General features: G+C 36.8%; 1 protein-coding gene across 4 annotated transcripts in view; it reads left to right on the forward strand.

The window, feature by feature from the left end:
- Positions 1-13,555: 13,555 nt before the first annotated feature.
- SLC6A15 (solute carrier family 6 member 15) overlaps positions 13,556-21,897 on the forward strand; it is a 38,995-nt gene continuing 30,653 nt past the window's right edge. The window contains exon 1 of one of the 4 annotated variants that reach the window (XM_066995636.1): positions 13,556-13,729. The gene's annotated coding sequence lies outside the window, so the exon portion shown is untranslated. Of the gene's footprint in view, positions 13,730-13,770; positions 13,890-14,004; positions 14,379-20,202; positions 20,321-21,897 lie in introns of those variants that run through there. The other 3 variants (XM_066995639.1, XM_048061228.2, XM_048061229.2) reach the window with 3 other exon arrangements.

The following is a 21,897-nucleotide window of genomic DNA, read 5'->3' on the forward strand; positions in this document are numbered from 1 at the left end:
TTTTTTAATAAAAAAATCCATCCTTTTCATTAATTAACTGATGGTATCAGTACTATGAAGTAGACAAGGCTTGTTTTGCAGTGTCTTGTCTTCATTTGTCATGTCCAGGTAAGACCAGAGCATTTTAAAGATAAAGAGACCAGGAAAAACAGCTTTCTAACTGATGTTTCCATGTGAAAGCCGCATTAATCATCTCTTTGTAAGTATTAACAATAGATTCATTACTTTGGACATAATATTTTTGTGAACGAAACATGTATTTGTAAATAAGCTTTCTGTTTGCTCATTCGTATACCTCACCTGAACAAAGATAACATGCTTGCCATACTTTCTCAGCCTGTAACTGAAGTGGTTGATCCTGCAGCTTGAAATGTGGTTGGGTCTGAGTTCTTACTTCCTTGGAGACTGGGGGCACTTTTCGCTCAGAGCAAGTCTGGTGCATAAGGCAGCAGCACCATAACTGTCTGCCCCGAGGCACGCATTCCTGTGATGTGCATTCCTGCCTACTTCTCCTGCTCTGGGGAGTTATCTCCTGCTAGTTTATACCTGTAGCAAATTAAAGCTTTTTTTTCACATGTACTTACAGACACATTGCCAAGGGTGGAGAGACTCTAATTGTTATTTACCATGGAAATGTTGCCATTGACTTCACTAAGCACATGATCAGTCTCTACTTTCATAACCTAGAACCCATAAGATAGGCAATACCATAAGAAAAGAATATTTGTAGAGAATTAAACTCACAGTCTACTCATTAGTTAGTGATTTCATTTCTGCAGTATAATACTGCTCTCAGTTATACAGTAGCATCCAGGGTAAATCAACAGCTCTAGGAAAAATAAACAAGCAAACAAATAGAGAAAAAAGACCCTCTTAGCACTCCAAACCCTGCTCTTTCATATAAGCACTTACAAATTGCATTGACACATGTGTGACTTGCATTTGAAGTTTGCTTTTGAGTCACAAGCACTGTATAGCTGAATATCTCTTATTGAAACCTTGTTCTTAAACTGCACTGTAAGAGTGACTCTTCAAAGTCTATGTACAATTGCACAGAGGATTCTCACTAAAATAGTATAAATTCCTTGATATGATGCCATTTGTTCAGCAGTAAAGGGAAACCAAAATAGAGTGCTCTATAAATAAACAACCCTGCAAAAATATTAATGTAAATGCTGCATATTTTGATTTCTGTGTACAGAAAATAAATTTTACTGTATTTGCAAGAAAATACTAGTTGCTAATTTCTAGCATTTATGAACGTACTCCAAAAAAAGTAATTTGAGCAAATTTTATGACTTAATTGAATCACTGTAGTCTTTATATAATATTCATATCAGTATAATATACAGAATGCAAAATAATACATAGAATCCAGAATAATCTACACAGCCAATATTTCTATAGCCTATTTTTTATTCTTAAGTCACAACTTTTGCAGTCTTGCAGTAAATATTAAATTCTAATCTCACCATTTTTTTAATCCTTCCTCTTCATAAATATGAATTTAGTCAAAGTATGCAACTATTCAGTTCGAATCTTGAGCTTGTCAAAATATTTCTATCACAATGAATCTAATCTACAGAACTGGGATCTCAAAAGCCATACCTATGTAAGGCATGTGGGTGGAGGGTGGAATTATTTCAGCTGCCTGGAAATTTGGTGTCTGGATTAAGCTAGGATTTTGTCTTCTTTTCAGCTGCTGGACAGAACAGGTATCCACAGAGCAACTTAACCCATCCCATAAGAGGAATGTAAGTTACAATAATGTTGCGATGGTTGACATAGGTTAGATAAAGCCTACCTTTAAGTAATTGTGATACACCCATATGTGATGCATTTTCTATGAAGAAAAAAAAAGGAAAGGAAAGGAAAGGAAAGGAAAGGAAAGGAAAGGAAAGGAAAGGAAAGGAAAGGAAAGGAAAGGAAAGGAAAGGAAAGGAAAGGAAAGGAAAGGAAAGGAAAGGAAAGGAAAGGAAAGGAAAGGAAAGGAAAGGAAAGGAAAGGAAAGGAAAGGAAAGGAAAGGAAAGGAAAGGAAAGGAAAGGAAAGGAAAGGAAAGGAAAGGAAAGGAAAGGAAAGGAAAGGAAAGGAAAGGAAAAAGGAAAGGAAAGGAAAGGAAAGGAAAGGAAAGGAAAGGAAAGGAAAGGAAAGGAAAGGAAAGGAAAGGAAAGGAAAGGAAAGGAAAGGAAAGGAAAGGAAAGGAAAGGAAAGGAAAGGAAAGGAAAGGAAAGGAAAGGAGGGGAGGGGGAGGGGGAGGGGGAGGGGAGGGGGAGGGGGAGGGGGAGGGGGAGGGGGGAGGGGGAGGGGGAGGGAAGGGAAGGGAAACGATCAAGTATCAAGTATTGTTATGGCTTTATAAAATTATAAAACAATTTATAAAAAGCATTATAAAATACTACCAAATTAATCAGTGTTACTATTTAATGGTCTTTATAGATTAACTTCTTGCTAAGAAAATATTTAAACAATAGATAAAATACAAGATCCAGGACTTTTGTATACATATTTAACTCTATTTGAAGCTTTTCAGTAAATAAGAGGGGAAAAAATGTGTTGTCAAAGATAAAACTTTATTTTCAATATTGTTCTCATAGGTAAATAGAAATAATGAAGTAAATGCAAAATGAGGAAAACCAAATTTTGAATAAATAAACTTGTGCTGATATTGCTTACCCCAAAACTTTTGATTAATTACTATAACATAAATTAGTACATTATTAGTTGGGGGTTTACAACAGCGTGATTAACCTCATTTCATATACAGGGAAACTGAAAGACAAAAAACTTTAAAATACTTGTTCAAAAGATACATGGAAAACTGATAAAGACAGTATTAATGCAAAAGGGGCAAAAGTTTTTTTTTTTTTTTTAATAATACCATTTAGATGACTAAGAGGGATTAAAAAAAAAAAAGAGGATGGAAAGGAAAAGGAGGAGGGAAGCTCATCTCAATAGTAAAATCTAAGAAAGAGAAGAGACAATCATGAACCAGATGAAAAGTCAAGACAGAACAGTACATTAAGAAACATGATAATGCCTACAAGACAGAATGATCAGTAGACAGAAATAGGCCAGATGGGAAAGAGTCTGATAATCACTACAAGATCAAAAGAGTCAGGTCTTTGTGGTTAGAAATTCCAAATGAAGAAGAATAAGGAGGCCTGCCCATTGAGCAGATTCAGACACAATAAAGATTTAAGATATTGACTGTAAACTGAAAAGATCTCAAATGGAGAAAAAATTACTGAGTGTTCTTCATGTCTGGCCAAACAGCTTCCTGATTTCTACTGAAAAGCATGGATAAGTAGCAGACAGGCAATATTCATAGGAGTGGAAAGTCAATGAACACAAGAGTTCTGCCAGTCCAGCAGTTCTCATAGCAGGAATCTGATCACAAATGGAGTTTTAGCACCTTGGAGTGAGAGCAAAGCCTTGCTTTGAGTACTCACATTGGTATTTGGGGTTATAAACCCTGCAGATGCAGAGCCTGCAGGCAGCAGTTTTTGGAAATCCAAATATAGTTAATGAGGCTGAACAGAAGATTTAAAGGAGATGCCCAACTGCTGGGAGGAATTTTCAGGGAAAGGACTGTTCCCAACAGATGAAGTTGATTCTGAGTCTGCAAGTAAGCCCAGGTATCCAAGATCAAAGCCAATTCCTCAGAGAATGGGGTGGGAGAGTCTCAGATAATCAATCTGCTTACATTTAGTAAAGAAGAAGAAGAAAAAAATGATAAACGGAGTGGTAAAGAATACAGAAGACAAAGAATAGTATTCTAGGAGAAAGAAAATATGAGCAGTGATAAGAATAGAACAGTAGCAAGAGCAGAAGTCAGGGATGCAAGACTGTTAGAGGAAGATTGCTTAATTTAGCTAGGAAATTGGATGAACCTCAGAGAAAATAACATATCTTTACATTAATGCAAAGACCTCTGAAAGTAAAATGAGAGACTTAGAACAGCTAGTGTAAGATATGGAACAGAGATCAAGTTAAAGATTATGTGTAGTATTCCGGAAGCTGCTGTTGAAATCCTTAATTAAATGAGAACTGAACATAAATAAAATATATTTTGGTTAAAAACAACTCTAGAGAAGAATTCAGTTTTTTTTTTTTTTTTTTTTGGAAGGAGGGGTGGAGGTTTTTTTCATTTTGTAATGTCACAGTTCTACTATGAGCCCTCAAAATGGGACACTGATATGAAGAAATTAATATTAGTGACAAGATAAATATTAGATCAGACTGTGCATACAGATAGAAACCATGGATAACTTGAAGAGGAATTATTACTCAATATTCAATAGCAACAGTTTCTGAGCAGGACATATGATAGATTTCCTTATTGACAAGTAATTAATGAAGCAAAAATAAGCGATTTACTTTTTTGGGGGAACAGTGAAGTTGTAAGGGAAAAAATCAGTTAAAGAAAGTTACGGAAAATTACATGTTGAGTCATCATTAACTAGTGCACTGGACTAATCAGAACGGTTAAGTAATTCTGTGACTAACTATATTGGTCTTAAAGGACCCAAGGGTAAAAATTTAGGGAAAGTTATTAGGAAAGCTTGTAGACTTATACAACGAGGAAGTACAAAATCTCTTTAAGTAAAATACACAAGAACTACGAAAGCTTGCCTGAGCTTTCAAGAAAATTGATGGTGAAACTCCTGGTGGCAAAGAGAGCTTTGCTAATGAGAATGATTAAAATGGAAATAAACCTCTACATTAAATGTTCAATTTCTGTGTAGCTGAAGGCAGCTGAGGGAGGAAAAAGCCACATTATTTCCATCTCAGAATATCTAAAGTACTATGCATGATTTTAAACACATTTTAGTAAATGTTTTAAAGAATCGTCTCAGCAATTAAAATAAATATATATATTAAACTCAAGGTTTGCAAATATGTCTGCAAATAACAGGATAAACAGTGAGACTACTCATTTCACTTCAATTGTATGCAGATTTTTCAAACAAATTTGGAAGAAAAGGTAGTCAAAAAAAAAGAAATAAAAATCAGTAAGATCCTTATGGGTTTACTAAGGATGATTCCTGCACATTAGTTTCACATATTCATCTGATAAAATAGTATTTTCTTTTAACTACAGGAAATATTTTCTGAAATTTGCTAAGTATTTCTCATAATATAGAAATCATACATGCATTGTACTTATACCCTTCTGTAAAAATCTTCTATTTACTACTACCGGAGACAGACACTCTTCATGTGGGCCTATGTCCAAGTCCCGTATATAACTAGGAACAACATATGCTACATCTGTGTTGCTTTGTGCATGAGCTACTTAGCCATTAACAGAGATGTAATAAATTAGCTCAGGTATAACACTTTGCTATTACAATATTGTAGTAAGCTATCACAATGCCTGCTGCTTTTAAGACCCATGCTAAAATCTCTTCACTCTGTGCATGACTAATGAGTGCACATGATGCATGAATATTTTTCTATATTATCTTTCATTGCTCTATAAGACCTACTTTATACACGCTGCCAAAACAAAGGGAGAAAGGGATAGCATTGCTCTCCATAAATACATAATGACACATGAAATACAGAGACAGAAAACTGTTTAAAAACTTTTTGGCACAAGAACAAATGACAGTGAATAGACTGTGACTAGATACTCAAAGAAAGCCTCTAACCATCCCAGGAGAGAAGTTCGGGACCAGCTTTCAGTAAGATGTGGTCATGAAATCTAAGTAGTTTTAAGACTAAACATGATAAACTTGGGGATGTGCTTATGAAGGTAAGTTGATGATGATATAATGGAACTGGATTTGGTAATGCAAGTTCTCCTCTCCGGTTCCTTACTTCTGTGAACGAAACAGAATATCTTGGTCCCCACTCCCTGACCTTAGCTTCTGGGCCAATAACTAAATTCTAATTCTGTGAATATCCTGTAAGATTACTTTTCCTCAGATTTATGACCGTAATGATTTCAAATGAAATGATTTGAAATGAATTGCTTGTGGCTTTTGACAGGATGATCAAGCGGTGCTTGATTCTTAAGGTATTCTGCTTAAGGAATATGGAGTACACCAGTCTGCAAAAAACAGCCCCTTATACCACAGATTTTTAAGGAGTTAAAAAGTAATTTCCATCCTTAACCATCAATAAATAAAGTGGCGTGTGTAAGGCATGGGGAAAATCTAATGCAGATTTCATATTTACTCCCCAGTTGTTTTGCTGCAAGTGGTAGATTCTGTGGCCAGTAATGGATTGCAGGATTGCAGAAATGAGTGAAGACGTACATTTGGCCTTGTCAGTCCTGAGATCAAGAAATGTGTTTGGATTTTCTCAGCCCACCAGCTTGTGACTTGGGGTCATATGTTAAAATTTGTTTAGACTGATTTGTCCTGAAGCCCCTCACTCAGACATGCAACACATAGCCACAGACATTTTGCAGCTTCTCTTTAAAACATACTTTTCTTCAAGCAATGTACAGATTAACATGGGTCTAGCCCACGCTAAATCCTAGATCCATACATTTTAGAATATATTTTTGTGGGGCTAGAATTTCATTCTGGCTCATCTTCTTATAAGATGAAAAAACATAGTAAAACACAGTGAAGGTATATGTTTAAAATAGACTATCTGGACGAAACATAAGGAACAATTCTGAGCATCATGTACTGTTTCAGGCAAGAATTGAGCAAGAATACCATTCAGAACTGAGTCGGCAGTACAATACTCAAAATGTGGAATATATTGTTACTCTACAAGCAAAAATAACTTTCTTTGGAGGGTTATCCTGCAAGCATTAAAACAAACAAACAAACAAAAAAAAAATCGCTTAATGCTATTTTATCACTTCCTTCAAGAGTTATCATATATTCATGAACAGATCATCTTTATGCTTTGCTATATATTTTATGTGATGTGATGCTTATATATGTGTGGCCTAAAAGATAATGATAATATTTTTATTAGCTTCATTTTAAATGTGTTAAAACTGAGGATATGACAAGGTGAAAGCGTTAGACTTTTATTTAGACATTTAATATTATGAATGCAGTGTTGCAACGCAAACCTGCATAGACTGTTGGTGCAGAATTGTGTAGTTCAGTAAAATGCTGGCCTCTTCTTATTCAAAGTAATTGTTGTCTTAAGTCGGACCTATCAATGACATCCATGACAGTGACATCTTCTTCAGTCTTTTGCAGCAGAATTATTTTTTTCTCCATGTCCTGAGTGGCCATGTTAGAACACTCTGTAGAAATGTACATAAACTTGCCTAAATACATTTGAAATTTGTTCAGTTATTTACATGTAATTCTGAATTACGTTAATTGAAATAATAGTCTCTACCTGTTACACTGTATTATCAAAGTACCAGTTTGAAAAAAATACATACCCAACAGTTTTCTGGAAAATGTCGCATCTTGAATATAACATATCATGAAATGAAACTTCTTTGAACTCACATACAATTTTTATCTGTTTCATTTTTTTTTCTTCTAGTCTCAATGAATTTGGGGAATCAGAAAGTATTTCCCTATGGTATGATTTTATTGGCATGATTTTATGTTTTTATAGTAAACCTACTGGTGTTGACGTAATATAATTTCTGAGATTCTCAGTGTCTTATACAAATGAGCATAATACATTGAGTCATTCCTTAGTAAGCAGTAATTTCTGTATTTCCAAAACCAAAATTCAGAAGTTATAGCTATGCTTACAATTTAGTGATGCTTTGTATCTAGCTGAACAATACTTTGAATGCTATTTGTTTCTTTTGTGAATGAAATGGGGTACTTTTAAAATTTATTCTGCTGGAGAAATGACAGTCAATATAATGTTCCATCTATTATACCTACACCTTTAAGTTAAGAGAATATTAAATTTTAAATACAGTTTTTGAAAACTAAGTAGTCAAACCCTCAACTTGTAGTGTTCTTGGAAATGAGTACTTTAACCTCTATACCCATCCAAGCTTCACAATGCATTTTGACTTGCCCCAAACTGGAGAGTGAAGTGCCTTCCTAAATATTTTCAGAACACAAATGCAAGGGCACAGTAAGCAGACCTAGGCTCACTCTGGCCAAAGAGATAATTCATGTCCCAAGGCATGAAAATTTCTTTCAAATCCCAATGAGATGCCACCTCCTAGTGAATGAGATGCCTCCTCCTAAGAACAGATAGCCGAATTCTGCGATAAGAAGTCCTGAGGACTTGTCAGGGGTTCTGTATATTTACTTTCCGAGCAAAAATTCCTCAACAGGTCCATTACCACAAAATCAATGAAAACAGGCAACTTACATAAAATACTTGCACTGTGTCATGTCTGTAATCCTTTTGCTACCATTGGAGACAAGGCATATTATTAATTCCATGAATCACCAGTAGATCACCAGTAGTTAACCAAACAGGCTTACATTTAAAACAAACAAACAAACAACAACAACAAAGTAAAAAAAGGTTCAGATGTGATTTACAATCACTGGATCATGAGGCTTTTTGAAAAATATGGAAAAAAAAGACAGACCCTTGAAAACTGTAGTTATTATACAATATGTTAAAAAGTTCATATTTTTTCTTTGTCTATGATCTATTTCAGTGTTTTGCAACTGTGGCTAATGTTTAGCATAACCTATTTTATTTTTCTACTTGCTGTGCACTTGCTGGGTGATTTATTAACTCCTTGGACTTACCCTCAACCCACTCAACCACATTATTTTTAAGTTTAGTGTCTGGAAATTTCATTTGTATACCGTGATATAAATTCTTGTATTTATACCTGCTATTATATCTTCAAGAACAGAAGATTTGGCTAAGTAGCTGCTAGCTTTTTATGTTGCTGCCATCAACCTAGTTTTGATGATATCTTTCTACACTGTCAAAGGTACAGAGAATGTCTCCATTATTAGAATTGTTATCTTCATTTTCCACATTTTCACAAGTAGTGTAATCATCTTTGTTAGGTATAACTGCTAAACATGATTTTATATGAGTCTTCTGCTTGGTTTGGATGCTAGCTTAATATATCTTTTATCTGTAATGAATCTGGTGGTGCTCTGAGCATCTGGAATTTGTTTATCTTTCCAGTATTCTATCATTTAATAGGATGCTATTGCTTCAGATTAGGAAGTATTTATGATGTTTTGCTTCTCCAATAGGTGACAGAAGGGCACACTTAATCTGGCCAGATTTCTATGAAAGCTCAAAACTTCTAGGACTTCATTTCTAATGTTATTCTCTACTAGAATGAGGTAGGCAGCAACTTCTTAAATTGGGTTGCTTGGACACTGAAATCACCATCAAACCCAGCTTCCTGAGTTGCTTAAGTATATATTTAAGACACGAAGCCTGCAGACAAGATTTAACTTTTAGAATGTTCCTCTGTTTTGTCCTCTAAAATAAGTTAGTAGTTAGAATTTATGGGTGTAATTGTAAAAATATTTCTGTCATCTTCTCAGAAGACTGATAAATACTGCAGTGAAGTTACACACAGTGTAGCAGACAATCCACATTTTTGACAACATGAACAGAGATGTGTTTGATGAGGTCAGGAAAAAGGAGCAAATCTCTTATATCTGTTGATATTTTAAAACAAATATTTAGAGATGAAAATGCAAAAAGCCATTTAAGTATAGACAGACTTTAAGGATTCCATCACTGCTGCAACACGTAGGAACAACAGCCGCAGTTTATCACTGCTCCCACTAGTTGACAAAATCTCAACAGATTCCTTCCCTAGATAGATATTAAAACACCATAGCTTCTGACCTGATCAAGACATCTTGCTTGTAGCTCATCATTCACGAAAGAATCATACTGAAGTGTACAATAATGTTTGTACATCTGCTAAAAATACTTAGCTGTTGTCCAAGGAACTTTGCTTAAGTCATCAGGTTGTTCTATGGTGAAAAAGCTTTGTAGGGTCAGATTGAATGTAATCTTGTCTGATATTTTCTTATTTTTGGAAGGATAGGTCAAGTTAGGCAAAAAATCCAAGAATTTTCTCTCCTATGCACCAGTTCCCATTAATACAATCAGAAATGTGAACACCAGTATTTGGACATGCTTTAATAAACTGAAAAGCTATTCAGTTTTCAAAAAAAGAGTGTTTCAAACTGGTTGAGACTTAGACAGGACATTAACAAATGATGCTGTCTAGAAGTGACATTGGCATTGACAATAGGCATATAGAATTTATATTAAACAGCAGCAACAACAACAGATTTTCTTGTTGGATTTCTATCAGAGTCTGAAAGTAGCACAGGATCAAAATTCAGGCTGAACATGATCCTTAGAACAATCAATTTGTTGTCCATGTACAAAACTCTGGATTTCCTATTGACAACATATCTGGCTTTTTGACGGTTTTGTGTGTAGCATCTACATACTTACTATGCATCAAGTCATTATTTTAAATCTGTAAAAATAAAGTTTTGGTGTAAAGCAGTGTCCCAGAGACTTAAGTCATCATTGTACAGCTGTAGTAGACTGGTGAAATATCTAGTATAGCGGATAATTGCTGATGTAAATCAGCTTACACACTATTCTGAGTTGCAATAGCTGAAGCTAAAAATCAGAGCTAATAATGAGAGAATAATAAGGAGAGAATACTAACAATACTGGCAATTTCAAAAAGCGTGAGATGTGGTATTATCTGATTTCATATAGCCACCATGTGAAAAAGCATTATTTACATGCACTGGGAATTTTACCTATACTTGTATACAACAGGTTCATTTAACAAGAACTATTTTTTAAATGAAGCACTATGCAACAGACTCTACAGAGAAGTCCTGAACAGGTTCAAACCACTAAATAGTTCACGTCCTGGCAGTTCATGCCCTGGACCATGAATGAACCTTAGGGACGATTATAACCAGTAATGATGACAGTCAGTTATGATTATTTCAATTCAAATTTACTATGTATACTGACTTATATTTATTCCTGTTTTGGTATGTGCTTGTTTACTTCATCTTAGTTTGAAGAATGTTATTTCTATCTTTCACCTATAACAGAACAACATGCCATCACACTAATGAACATAAATAGTTCAGGGCAGAAATGATTTTTATAGATACTTGATACTTGATATTAATTAAGACTGCAGTTATTCAATAGTTAGAAGATTTATAAAAATACGTTTTATTAACTTAGTAGTTTTTTCAGGCATGCTTACTTCCAACAAAACTACAGAAGAACCGGTTGTATTTAAAATTGTTATGCAAGTGACAAGACAGTAAAACCCAGAAGTAAAATAAAGCATAAAATTAGTATAACTGCTATCTAAAACATTTTCCTTCAAACAGGGCACATTCATTTTCTCCACTTGTGCATTTTTTATCTAAAGTTTAGGCAAGGTAGAGGTTTTTATACACGAGCATCTCAGATTTGCTTTAGGATGTTTCTCATGCTGGCATTTCTTGTTTTCAACTTAGGCTGTTTCTCTCTGTCCACAAATCTCCTGAGTCACAAGCACAGATACATTAAGAGTCTAACCAGCAAATGAGGCATTCTTTCTGCATGTGTAGGCTCTTGGCTTACAGAATGATAAGTTATCCTCCAGTGTAGCTCAACACTAAGTTGTCATTGCAACCTTCATGTCCATCAGTGGCTTCTTGTGCTTAAAAAATGGCAAAAAAAATAGCAAGCTACTTTTGTTTCATATTTTCATCGTTTGCACATGGAAAAAAAAGTGCTTCTACTTTATAGGAGCTGGAACTATGTGCCTTTTGAAGATTAAACCAAAGTGGAATTTAAAGATGGTTGTTAAAAGTTCCAATAAACTTAATACAAATATTACAAAAATTATTGCAAGATTTTCAGTAAAACCATCTAATTTACAAGAGCTGCAAAGCTCTAGCCCACCTATTCAGAATGTAGATTGCTAGTTTAAAGTAAGTCTGAGGAAGATGAAAATATTGCTGTTGAATGGTTACTACTGTGTTGTTTTATATTTGCCTCTTTAATTATAATAGTATGTGAAGAACTGCAATTGCTGAAAACAAATTCTAAATAACTGATGATATGTTTGGTGAACATTAAAAACTGCATGATGCCTTTCTCACGGTAAAATTAGTCATCAGTCAATAATTGATGATATCATTAAAGATCTAAGCTTGTTGTTAACCGTACACAGAATTTAAAAGAATCCAGGAATGACCTTTACTGTGTCAATTAACTATGCAGTCATATGATACGGTTATCTTTATTAGTTAATTTACTTTAAAAAGTGTAACTCTTATAATCTGGCAGTAGAAAACATAATTTCCTCCCCTTTAGTATAAAGAAGTTTAGCTCACAATTAGAACCTTCTTGAGGTAATTTCATTTTTACTGAGTTCCAAATAAGATTAAATCACGAGATGCAAAATATATTGCTTACGGGAGTATTTTTAGACATAACTGAAATACAGCCTGTGGAAATTCTCAGTTGAGTGTACTAATAACAACATGGAGAAATACACCATAGTGTGACGAATTACTTTTGATGATGGAGATGAAATAAGAACATAAGTTTGCAGGACAACTTTCTGAGTAAGATAAATGGGAAGTGCAAATCAGCTGGTGAGTCCAAATTTCTAACTCTTTGAAGAAAAATCTCTTCTTGTTTGTAAGAAAGTTTTTTTTTTTTTCAGCATGTGTTAAGATTGAAGTTGATGCAATAGTTATTCAGACAACATTAAAAAGGTTTGGTCTTCATTTCATCATGCCTATCTTCATCAAAGTAAATATCCCTTTCTTTTCTGGCTGACATGCCTTTGAACTGCTTACTTTCTTGGTTTTATTATAAGCCTTCCTTTATAGCCAGAATCAATATATATATATATATATTCCAGAAAAATGCACACACACACACAGAAAACCAAACAAACGACAAAAACAGAACCAAACAACAACAAAAACTGGTAGAAGGCCAGTGGACAGGCTTAATGACAGGAAGTTTCAGGGGTGATTAAGGAGGAATATCCCAACTTCATTGTCATGCGGTTTGTGGCAGCGGTGAAAGCCTGAGCTGCAAGACTTGTGCGCCATCACCACGGGCGATGGTTGGTGCTTCTGTCCTCCCCAAGCTTTCTCTCCATCCCTTCTTCACTCAACATCCCTCATCCCCCCAGCTGCCTGCCGCCTTCCAGCACGCAGATGGACCCACTGCGGCCGCCCTTCTCCTGACCGATTCCCGTCCTTCCTCAGCCCAGCGCTCTCAGCCCCCTCACTCTTCCTCCGGAAAACCTCCGCTATCTCCCAGGAAACCTACACCCATGCTGCCGTGCCGGGGCTCCGCCGCCGCCCTGTGTCCTGCTCCCCCAGCCCAAGGGGGCACCGCGGCGTCGCCTCTCGCAGCGGGGTCCTGCGGCGAGGCCGCGCTAGAGGCGCAGGGGCGGCGGCGCCCGCGGCGGGCGTCTCCATCCTCCTCCTCCTCCTCCTCCCTCGGCCTCCTCTGCCCTCCTCCCCGCCAGCCCCCGGCGGAGGAGATGCTGCTGCAGGCAGTGTGTGTGTGGGGGGGGCGCGCTCCTCCCTGCGTCAGGAGGTGCGGCTCCCCCGGCCCGCCGCTGCCCTCCCCCTGCCTCTCCCCCCGCCGCTTTTATGTCTGTCTTTAAACGCCGCCGCAGCCGGGGCTGGCCACATGTGCCTGCCGTCGCCGCCCGGCTGCCGCTGAGCCCCGCGCCCGCGCAGCCCCGCTCGCCGCCCCGCGCCCGCGGGGGCACCCGGCCCCTTCCCGCTGCCGGCGCCCGGCGAGCCCCGCGGGCGGAGGAGGTAAGGCGGCGGCGGAGGCGCAGGCGGCAGTGGCCGGTCGGGTCCCTCGCGTGTGCGCCGGGCCGCCAGGAGGGGCCGGGGGTACAGCGCGGTATCCCCCTCGGGGGACAGCAGCGAGAGACCGCCCGCTGGAAGCCGCCCATGCGGTTTTAACGCAGCGGTGGGTTAGGTTATAAGGGAGCGCGGTGCTCTTTATTTATTTATTTATTTATTTATTTATTTATTTATTTATTTATTTATTTATTTATTTCTCTCATTACTATGGCGAGGGATTTGCATCCTTTGCCTACCACGAGTGACAGCAACCGCATTCATCTCCCTCGCGTGGCGCACGTAGTGACTGTGCAGTGTGCCTATCGGGGAAGGACGGGGCGAGGGCCGGCAAGCGCGGAGTGGGGGTGCTGCCAGTCCCGCCGGCAGCGGCCGCCTGCATCCTTGTTCCGCTCCCTTCCTCCTCCCGCAGCCGCGGAGGCAGCGCCCGCAGGCTGGGCGGAGGCCGGTGCGGAGCCCGGCGCTGCAGGGGCGGAGGCGCCGCCCGGAGGGGAGAGGCCGGGAGCCTTCCTGCGCCGCCGCCCCCCGCCCGCATCCCTCATCCCTGGAGGGGCCGGCGGGCTCTGGGCTGGTGCGCCCCGGTGTCAGCCATGTTTGGGTGGGTATTGTAATGAGGACCTTTTCCCAACCGCGGGGCGTCTGGGGCTTGTTTTCCGTTCAGGATGCGAATGGTTGCAGCCCACTGCAACATTCGCACGGCGACGGGTCCACGGTTTTCTTACCGTGATTATTTTTTTTCCCTACTCTATTTTCTTATAATTCCTTTTAGTTTCCTATTCCCGTATTTGGTGGTTTTGTTCCGATTTCGCTTGTGTTAGAGTGAACTGGGATTTCTTTGAGGTGCTTTGCTTTTCCTGTGGAAGTAAATGAGATGACTGAAATATGCCTTCACCGTCACAGTCTTGCCAAGGAGAGGTTGTAATAGGATTTATTCCATTTCAGCAAATTGCACTATGTTTTATTTGTAAAAGATGTAGTCAAGACCTCACCCTTATCAGCCATTTTATTTTGTCTGCGTGATATTGCTAACATATCAAGCTCAGTGCTGTAGTATTGATTTCTAAGAGAAGCCTAATTATTTTCAAATAGTAAGGTACTGTGAATATGCTGTTGTCATATACTGTAGGATTGGGAGCCACATCTCTGCTCCCCTCTCCAAGAAAAGTATAAATGAAGAAAATAAAAATTTAATTATCTGATGTAATGTACATATGCACTGGATGTATTATCATGTGTATATGATGTATATTCTGCTTTCTCCAATTGATAAAAACTTACATCAATATACCTTTTTTTTTTTTTTCTTTTCTGTTTAGCAGTGTGGTTTCTAGATACTCATTATCAAGATCTTATTAAAAAGGAAACTTTACAAAATAAATAGATAAAGAGAGCTTAATTTTGTCTTGGCTAATATACAAGATTTTGGTTTACACATAGAATATGTTAAGATAATGTTAGAATTACAATGTGATTCTCCATTTGATGCATATCAACAATTCCCTTGGGATTCAGTTTTGCACTTCAGATTCAAGAACAGAAAATCCCATTGGTTTTGATTTGTGGATGAAAAATGAAGCCATTTAATTGCTGTTCAGGTCTGCCACTGATAGTGAAATTGAAGAAGTCAAACTGCTGAGACACCTCAAAACTACTTTTGTGGGATGAGCTGATTCATGTTGACCTCTAGTGTGTTGTCATTTTTACAGTTTTCTTTTTTCTTACAAGCAAAAGTAGTAGTGCAGATTAGGACCATATAGTTTGAACAACTCTGTCAACTCTTTTTTCTCTTCTGTATATTGCAAAAGCCTGTATGCACAAAACCTTTTAAAATGTTGAATTTATTGGAAAAGAAAAAATAATCACAGGTTATTAAGAAAAATGTTTGGGAGATAGCAACAAGAAACACAATCTACTAATTACAGGTAATTCTTTTGGTATGAATTGCATTGTTATGTTTTATTGGAATAGTTGCTGTGTGAGTGGTATAGAATTAAATTGCTTGAGAAGTATTTGCAGCAGGAATCTTTTTGGGAAGATAGTTTTTCTTCTGAAAATCTCTAGTACACAGCCAAGAGTGTCCACGATTTTAAGTGCATGTGCATCTACATCCCCAGATGATCCATCGCACCAACTTTTTCACTCATATAAAGGTATAATGTTCTTGCTTGAAAAGACAGTATCTATTGGTTTTTGGAAGAACAGTTTTGGGTCCTTTGCTCATAAATTTTATATATCTGCATGCCAATAGATTGTAATAAATAAATAAATAAATAAATAAATAATGATCAGTAGCAGCTTTTCAGTGTGACTAAAGATCTCTGTATTCTCAATTGGTTGCAGAAGAACTTTGACATATCAGTGGGTAACATCTCAAAACTTAAGCAACTCCATTCTTCCTTGAAATTTAATTCAAAGTAGCCTTGCTGTTACTCGGGAAATGTTCTAGGAAAAAATACAATGACAAATGTTAGCTGAATGTTATTCTTCTAAGGAGCTGGGTGCACAAAATGTGGCAAGCGCATACTAAGTAGCATGAAATAACATTGGTAACTGTTAGAAGAGTTTTAAGGGAGTGGTAATAACTGATCCGAGCTACCCAGAAGCCTGCAATGTAACATAATTCTTCTTCACTCTGAGACTTGTGGTTCCATATTTGCTATATGGAAGAAAGAAAAGAATAAGGTCGTGTAATGCTATGTACAGCAAAGCCTTGAATCTAGTTCATGGTGGCAGTAGTCTTATCTTCCACTTTGGGAAAATAGACTTCTGCTGTTGGCAAATGCTATTATTTTTGTATTTCAAGTGCCAGAAATTCATACTGCAGTGCTAATGATTCAGCATGCTCTTCTTATGCTAAAATGGAGAAGTGATGGGAAATGGGAATAGGGAGTTTCCAGCATAGGATTTTCTATAAGGGAATTTGGATTAATCACTTTCTTTTTAAATTCAGGGATTTACTCTAATTTAAGCTCAAAGCATGATTTATGTCATTAAATTAAACAATCAGATCTGAGGAGAACCAAGATTTGTGATAAACTGTCTATGAACAATTCATCTTTTTTGCTTATGTGTAGAAAACAAACGAAGAAGAAATCATATATATATACATAAATATATATATGTATTTTTCCCCAAGGACAACCTGATTTACTTATTGATCCATTCAGATGCACAGAGGGGAGAAAATTAAGGTCTTAGGGCAACTATATATCTGATAACGTCTAGTTTTCAATACTACATTTTGAAACTTAATAACTTCAGTGTTTAAATGAATTCTTTAATATATTTTCATATTCCCATCTCAAAAGCATGATAAGATTTTACAATAAAATCATGGTCATGGTATAGTTTATATGGTTAATATAGAAAATAGAGGTTTTATTTCATGTTGCCAACAGTTATGACTTTTTTACTTCACCAGTGAAAAGTGAAGTATCTTCAGAATTGCTAGCATTACTTCACACAACTTCAGCTGGAAGAGCAGGATCTACTAAATTTGAGAGTTTCCTCCATCTGAATGGGAAATTACAGATAGCACACCCCGCAAGTCTGTGAAGTATTTCAGTGAAGTTGACTGTGAGAAGAAAATGCTGAGAAATCTATGAAAGCTGGTGAGAAACTACTGTAAGAGGAATAAAGTTCAAAGATTACATGCAATGAAAAGGAAAAAAAAAAAAGGCCATTCAAGAGCTCTAAGTTGTTACATTTTCTCAGATATTTCTGTTCAGACATTGATGTTGAAGAAATTGAACATTTCTGGGAAGAAAATCTTACTCTTGTTATCAAACCATTGTGTTTTTCTTAAAACTGTAGAGAGTGTTCTCCAGTAACTAGACTTCAGGGAGACTAGTCTGAGGTAAAAATTTTCATCAGGTTCTTGATGCATGACTGGAAGAACATTTTATTGGAACTGAGAACAAATTTCCCGGTAATATTAAGCAGACCCAATGTCACTGAAGTTTGTATAACTACCCATATTTACAGCAAGACTGAATTTAATCTTGTGTCTTTAAATATGGTTGATTGCAAGAAGAAAATGCTGAGAAATCTATGAAAGTTGGTGAGAAACTACTGTAAGACCAATAAATTTCAAAGGTTACACACAATGAAAAGAGCAAAAAATTATATTTGCTATAGTCTAAACGATTTAACTTTATAGAGATACCAGAATCAAGAATATTCTTTTTGTTGTTGTTTTCAAGTTTCCCATACCCCACAGGTTTTTGTTTATTTATTTTTTTAAAACACTGTAGTGTAGTGTCTGTGGTGTGCATTAGAATGTCTCAGATACATTTATCTACACTCTTCAGTGATGCTGTTTCATTGCTCAAAATATAATTATCTTTCATTATGGTCGAGTTAGGTACCTCTTGAATCTATATCTGTTACTAACAGGCTGCATTAAATGGACGAGGGCAAAGTCCTATATCATGTAGTTTGATATACTGAAGAGCAGAATAATGGCTGCTTGAGTACGTAGGTAAAATGGACTTGACTAGGCAAAAAGAGTATGGTGCATATTCTTGCTTCCGCCAAAAGACATAATGCTGCATTGCAGCACTAATTCAGTCTGTTAAGTGTGTACTGTAACACAATATAACTCTTGCTGAAATAATTATCTATCTGTACACAGATTCCCCCAGCAATAGCCATTCTTCACAGTTCAGTAATCCCACAAAACCAGGTTTGCAGTCTTCTTTCTCTCTTAGTCAGACATGACCATTAGCTGCACCAATTGTCTGATTCCTTTTTGCCGACTCACAACAGTCTTTTTCTGCTAAAATTTAGTCCTCCCATTTTCTGTATTGGTTGTTTCAATACACTGCCTAGCTTTTATAGGTTTCCTTTAAGGTGCAAAATCTCCTCTTCACTTTGGCATATAATTCTCAACAAGTAATTTCATTGACTGAAACCTTTGACATGAATGTCAGTCAAGATATTTTCTGAATGTCTGCCATGGTGAGCGTTTTGACTTTTAGTTCTGTGTCCTCTACTGAATCACCTGTTTCATCACTTGGAGTCAAGGTGGAGCTTTTGTCAATAGGAATATATAAGCTTGTGGTAATGCTCGTGCACTGTGCTGCAACAGTCTACCCTCAAATCTGAGAGATATATTGCTTTTTGGTATCCCTCCAGCAGCATGGTCGTATGTTGACTGCTTCATCTGAGAAGATCAATGAGCTCCAAAGAAAATAACTTTTATTTTTTTTCCTTTAACGTCAAACATTGAATTAAAAAAGGTATCCATTCTTTCCTTTTTCCTATTTTTTATTATGGTACAGTAGCATATTAAGACTTCTAGAACGTTATTTTTTTCTGAGCTTGTTTGATATTCCTTTATGAAGTACAGACACATTATTTCTTTTCCTTTTTTTCTCCCAATTTAGGTGAAAATTGAAACCATTTTTGATCAAAGATTTGAGGATTATGTCATTTATTAAAATCTGAATGTAAATAATTCTACTGAGATGCTTTGATTAGATGTAGAAACATGATAACAGAAATAAATTACACTATGTTAGAAGAGAATGGAGGGTTTATTGGGCATTGCTTTTCAGAGAAGAATGCATTCCTTTTAAAAATGTAAAAATAGTCATGTTTTAATTTGTCAGAAAAGCATCTCTAGAAGTTCCTTAATATCAGTTATATTAGCTGTTATTATGGCATTGTGGGATGTTTACACAAAATTGCTTTGAAAATGGCTTTTTATAGTGGCTTGTTTTGTAATTGCAAGAACATGGGGCAGTTGTACTTATTCTACTTGCAAATTTGCCAGCGAGTTTTTTTTTTTTTTGGTACCTGTTTTTCTGTACAGGTTTGAAAATCTCCAGCATCATAACTTAATTGTTTATTGGTACTATGCAGTTGAGAGAACTGAAAGTACTGTGTTGGTCTACGAAGTGTCTATATATTGGCATGCAGATCTGACAGTGTCTAATGAAGATGTGTCAGAAAGGAATCCCTCACTATAACCAGTGTAAAGGTGAACAGGAGCAGGCAGGGTTGAACAGAACTATTACAAATCCCTTACAAGAAAATACATATAAGAAAAACTAGGAGAAAAGGGTATGCAACAAAATGTTTCTGAATGTGTCTTCCACTGTTTTGGCTCACAGAATTCCTTTGAGTACTGCTGCAAATGCCTGCAGTTTGGTCAGCAGAGGCTTTGCAGGTCTTATCTCCCTGTGCTAGCATTTCAGAATTTGTTCCTGAACCTGAAGTAAAAAGCTGTATAGCAAGCTAAGCTCCAGATCTCCTAAGGAGCTAATTTAGGTCTAAATTCCATATTGTAAGGGATTATTATTGCTTAATCTGCTAATAATGTGGCAGTCTAATCAGGTTACTTTTCTTCTGCATGCTGATCCATTAAAGCTTGATTCTTCTCCCACAGAAGAAAATAACAGAATTCCCACTGTCTTCTGAGAAGGAAAGTTTCTTGATGTGTCAGAAAAGACTCACTGTTTTATCTTTCACTACCAGAAAGAAATAGGAATATTAACATATCAAGAACAATACTAGTAAGACATCCTAAAAATCCAGGTAATTTGATTTAGCAACTTGTTTCCCAAAAGTTTGCTCATGCTAACTCAGATTTTGATTACTGTTAACTCAATGAGAATTTTTTTTTCTAAATTTCTCTTAACTGAATTTTGATACTGTTCAGCAATTTCTGGTCTTTTAAATTCCCTCAAACAATAAAGGCAGTTGTCAGGTCAATTTAAGATTAATTTTGGATTGGAAGGATTTTACATAAGAAAAGGGATAGCATCTTTCTTTTCTGCTTTGAGTTGAGGAAAAGTCCAGAGAAAAAATATATTCTCCAGTATATGTGATAATAAAAATTTCCCTTCCATGTTTTCGTCTGACACATGACATCAGTTGAATTATGAAAAGGGTGAGTGAAACTGCCTGGAAACCAGAATTAAATCAGTGCACCTAATCCCATGACGCAGATCTAATATAGAAAAACAAAACAAACAAAACAAAACATAACAACAACAACAACAACAACAAACAGCAGCTTTAATAAGGCTAAGTTACCTTTTAGGCATTTTACTTCTAATCCAAAGTGCTGGTAGTCAATAGTATCGTGTAGTAATATTTTACCATATGTGGCAAGATTTAGGAGTTGGAGCTTAAAATGATGACAGTAATGGCTGAGTCTATGCTACCAAATTCTGTAACTTGTTGGTAAATATGGTGGTTTGTTATGTACATTTATTAATGAGATCATCAAGGAGAACCAGTCCAATCACATAATGCTGTATTACTGCAGAAGTCTCTGTAGAAGGTAGCTAGAATTGGAACTGAATGAACAATTTAACAGAATTTGGCATGATATTTCCTAGTTATTACTTGATGCTAATGAAGAACTTCAGTTCTGTATTTGACTAGAGCCAAAGTATGTGGGAAGCTAAAATAGTATTTTATAGGTAGAAGTGCTAATGTTCAATAGTATGTTACAAAATAAAGCTTGTTCACTGATTCCTGGTTAGCCAATTCTGCTGGTGAATAACTTAACTAGATATCTCCTTATTGAGCCTTTACTTGAGGGCATTCATATCCAGACACAAGTTGAGTGTTTTCTTGTTTGCCTTCTGTATGGGTTGATCAAAGAAACAGGCTTCTGTGCAAGCCTCCTAGGGTATGTGTTAGAAGTTCCTAACATAGAGTCCTTGCACAAACCAAGTGGGACTGCGTTTTGAAAAAGTACACCTGATGGTACTGTCTGCTGAGGTAGGACTTCTCATCTGGTTTAGCACAGACTACTAGTACAGAAAACAGATTGTGAAGTCTGACAGTCGGAGACCACTTGTGAATTTGTGATGTATCTGAAAGACTTTAGCAGTGAAATCTTTGATGCAGTCTGGACAATGAAACATACTGAATTAGAAAACCAATACAGCTAAAAAACTTGCATTGTCGCACTAGTCTGCTGAGCATGCCTCTGGCATTTTCTCAAATATTGCAGTCTATACTGTGATATTGCTATTGATAACATCCTGCTTAATGGAAAGTTAATGAAAGGAAAATTAATATGATATTGTGCTAGGGCTTGATGTTTTTTATTTCAGTTTATTCTGAAGTGTAGCAATGCAGTGACTCATCTGTGAGAG

The sequence above is a fragment of the Anser cygnoides genome, chromosome 1, assembly GCF_040182565.1.
Source record: "Anser cygnoides isolate HZ-2024a breed goose chromosome 1, Taihu_goose_T2T_genome, whole genome shotgun sequence".
NCBI lineage: Eukaryota > Metazoa > Chordata > Aves > Anseriformes > Anatidae > Anser > Anser cygnoides.